The sequence below is a fragment of the Asparagus officinalis genome, chromosome 2, assembly GCF_001876935.1.
Source record: "Asparagus officinalis chromosome 2, Aspof.V1, whole genome shotgun sequence".
Lineage (NCBI taxonomy): Eukaryota > Viridiplantae > Streptophyta > Magnoliopsida > Asparagales > Asparagaceae > Asparagus > Asparagus officinalis.
The window spans coordinates 33,067,771-33,072,054 of record NC_033795.1 but is presented as its reverse complement, the minus strand read 5'-3'; positions in this window follow the sequence as shown (position 1 = coordinate 33,072,054).

Genomic DNA, 4,284 nt, shown 5'->3' with positions numbered 1-4,284 from the left:
AAAAAACAAAGTTAGTTCAAAGCGAATTGGATCTAAGTGGTGATATCGAAGTTCGTCCGTTAGATGAGCTTTATCAAATGAGTTTCATCAAACAGACGAACCTCGTCGGATAGACGAGCCTCATCAAATGGACGAATCCTACAGATCCTTGAGTTGAATAATTTTGACTAACAGAAGGATCTCACCCGATTAACGAGGCTCATTGAGCGCACAAGCATGCCTCGCTCAATAAACAAAGTTTGTCAAGATAGACAGAACTTCGCTCATCAAGCAAGTTATACCAGTCTGACAAGCTTTACTATGCAAAGAACTACACTTAGCAGTTAAAAGAACAAATGTTCATCTCCCCAGAACAATTAAGCCCCAAACAGAGGAGCAATAGTTTAAGTGTTAGAAATTTGAATGTTCTTAGAGCAAGCGCCATGCTCATGAGATTAAGGGTTTGATGAATCAAGTCAAGACTCTACCTGAAAGGAGGATTGAAACAACAGCGTTGGTCGAAACGCCCAAGACCCCCATACTTTCTTTGCCGACAGCAATTAACAAGATCGAAAAAACATAAAGCTTTGAAGAGACTGAGAAAGAGAGATTTTAAGAACAAGAGTTCTTTTGAGCCATCATGGCTCAGAGTGTGAAGGAGAAGAGGATAAGTCTTCTTGCAAAACAATAGCTTATATATATAGACAGATAAGAGCCAACTTAGTGGCTGCAATCTGTAGTACAAATCCCAAAGCGCCAGATGGTCAAATGGCGCTGGACTCGAAAGGACGCATTAAGCATTAAGTATTTAAAGCAAACCATGCAAAACGATTGGTCCATGTAGATCAACAGCTTGGGAACTGTTAAAGTTCATAACTTCGACATAACTCTTTCAGGAAATTAAATCTCGTTCCAAATTTTGAAATGACGAAGGTCATTATTTTAATCGAGCTTGAATATCGAGACTCGGTTGAGATAAATTTGAACCTCATCTTTGAAATTTGAGATGACGAAGGTCACTGTCTCAATCGAACTCGAATATCGAGACTTAGTTGAGATCAGTTCGAACCTCGTCTCTAAATTTTACAGTTCGAACCTCGTCTTCAGATTTTAATATGACGAATGTCACTATTTCAATCGAGCTTGAATATCAAGATTCAAATGAGATGGATTTGAACCTCGTCTCTGAAGATCGAAATGACGAATGTCACTATTTCAATCGAGCTCGAATTTCAAAACTCGGTTGAGATCCGTTTGAACCTCATCTTGAAATTTCAAAATGATGAAGCTCTCTATTTCAACCAAACTTGAATATTGAGGCTCGATTGAAAGAAGAACGAAAGTCATGTCGAACCTCATCCTGGAACCTCAAATTAACGAAGTTCATTAAACCTTGGGACTTATTCATAATAAAGTTCGATAAAATTTGATCATTGCCTTTGCACAAATATTCGAACTTTGTCAAAGAGGAGTTAAAATACACAGAGAGAAGAGGCTAGTGGATAAAACCATAATTTCATTAATGGAAAACCACTACAAGGACCAGACTACAAAAAAAAGGAATTTTAGCAGTTTTGTAGATTTCCGCAGCAAGTTTGTTCAAAGACTCTTGGTTCTCTAATTCAACTTCTGCCTTGGCCTGCTTACATAGCTCATCATCAAAAAATACTTTCACATTGCTTACGACATTTTCTAGCTTCCCCAAATCATTGATCTCAGCCTGAAGCGATGTTTGATGTACTACCTGTTTGGCTGCCAAAGTTTGTCGCACTTCCATTGCGCCCTTCAACTCATTCTCTGCTTATGCTAGCTTAACTTGGATGTCAGCAAGCATGACCTTATAAGATTCAACTAAGAGCTGCTGGTTACGTTGAACATCAACGTCCTTTTGTCCTCACTGGATAACTTTTCACTGACCCCCTCGAGCTCCTTGATTCTCGGCTTCTTCTCAAGCACTTGGCGTTCAAGCTCAAACAGAGAATTATCCCTTTGCCTCAAGTATTGCATAGCGTGTTCTTCAGCTAGAGGGAAGAGAGACTAATTGCGGTGATCCTGACACTTTATAAAAAGGTTTCTAACCTTTACCAAATGCACCCAATAGGGCAACATGACCATACTGCTAGTATGGTTTTACATCAGATGCAGAAAAGGTTCCAGCACCGCCTTAATCCCAGCAAAGTCCCTACCATGATCCAATACTTGAGTAGGAGATTCTTTTAAAATGGTGAGGAAATTCTTCTGAACCATGGAGACCCCAAATTCTTTTGCCAAATCGAATGAGGAAGAGGGTGTAGTGTCGGAAGACACTACTTCTGATTGGCACAGACGAACGTCTTCGTGGCTGGAGTTGAGCAATGATATCGGTAGGGGCAGATAACATATGGTAGGAAGAGCATGCGACCATAGTAATTATGTAGGCTGGAATTCCATTGAGGGTGATAGAGCTGGTTGAACACAACATTTGTAGCGTACTTCAGTCTAATTCCGGGGAAATAATTTCCAAAGACTTCGGCTTCAAACAGCTATGTCAGAGCACGCTAGTCCACAGTTGCCCAGTTTATAGGTCGTGGCTCGGAGCGACCATCGACAGCTTCGATCGGATTACAACGCTCAGCAGGAACAACTAAAGGGTAGTTCAGGCTCTGTTAGCACAAAGGAAATCTAAAAAAAAAGTGAAATTGTCTTACCAGGGGTAATAAGGGCATCCTCAACACTCACACTTGGTTCAGAGTGCGATCTTACGTGGAGTCAAGATAGAGAAACATCATCCTTAGACTCTAACTCTGTGTCAACTCTAATTTGTTCTATAGGAGGAGAGATCATCAATGGAGCTTCTCGCCTTTGCTTCTTTGTGTGATGTTTGAACCTTCTTCTTAACCCCGACTCCTTGGATTTCTCCCCTCACTTGCATTGAAGCTTCAGCTCCTTTAATATGTTCTGCAGAAGGAATGTCAAAAGTTAAACATTAAAAAATGACAATTCAAGGCTTAAGATAAGCCGAGATTGGCATACCAGTGGGTCCCATGGCAGAGTCTGGTTCCATAAACACAACTTTAGTGGATTGTTGAGAGAAGCCTTTTGTGGCAAGACTAATAGGTGGGGGTATACTCTCAGAAGTCTCCTGTTGAAAGTGCTCAAGTAGCTCATCAGTATGAGTAGGATCCCCGAATTCACTAAAAGCAGCTTCGATTCTGAAAGCCTCACCCTCCCTAGCAGCAACAGACATATGACTCCCGTATTCATTGATATGAGGAGATCTCTGAAGTGTGCTTTTGTCCAGAGCCGCATCCACCTCTTCCTAAGTTTCATGAGGACTGGAAGGTCGAGATTCTTCCATTCCAACATTTTCTTCGGCATGTAAGTGTTAGATATAGGTGCCCTGCAGGTAATAGTTGTATATTATAACAAGACCTATATGAATATAAGATCTTTGTTCAAAATAATAGTATACTATTTTGGTCAGATTTATCTGATATTTTTAAATACAGATAAAGTCCTTAGAATGATACTAGACTATCAGACATTTTGGATATGATCGTAATGAAGAGATCTGATTTGTCGCTAACGTATATTCTAAAATGTTCCTAGTCGATGAAGTGTTGAAATGGGACATCATCACTTTGGGAAGACTAGTGTATACTCTATTTCTCCTTTGGTAGGATGATGATCCATTTCTTGGATCATTGATGTGAGACATCAAGATATAGTATACAGGTCACTCATTAGTGAATGAGTTGACTAAATGACTCACTGAGAACATCTAGTTGGTAATTATACTTAACTGTCAAATAGAAGTTCTCAAGTGATATAGTATAAAGTAGTCTCATGACCTGAGGCATGAGTGCAATATCTTACATGTCAGTATAGGTGTACTTAGACATTTACCTAACCACAGTTCTCATCGAGTTGTGCATAATGGTTCTTGTTGGGTACATCCTGAGGTATAAGTAGATATTGAGATGCTAATATGGTATTCGTCTCTCCCAGTATAGGGGTTGATATCATAAGATTGTTTGATATAGCTATAACCTGGAAATTCTTAGCCGAGGTAAATAAGATAAAATGAGTGTCAGTTTGATCTTATAGGTTATGAGTTTAATATCAACAAACACTAATTGAGCAATTAGGGTTTGACAGTTATCCATACCCTAAGCTTAATAGTTTGATATGGTTTGACGAAGAGACCAGACTGTACGATATTATCACTGAGTGGTCCTGATAAAATTATGTAAGCATCTTGTAGACATTTATCATAACTTATACCCGGGTAATCTTCATGTGTAGCTAGCACCTCTGTTGTACTTG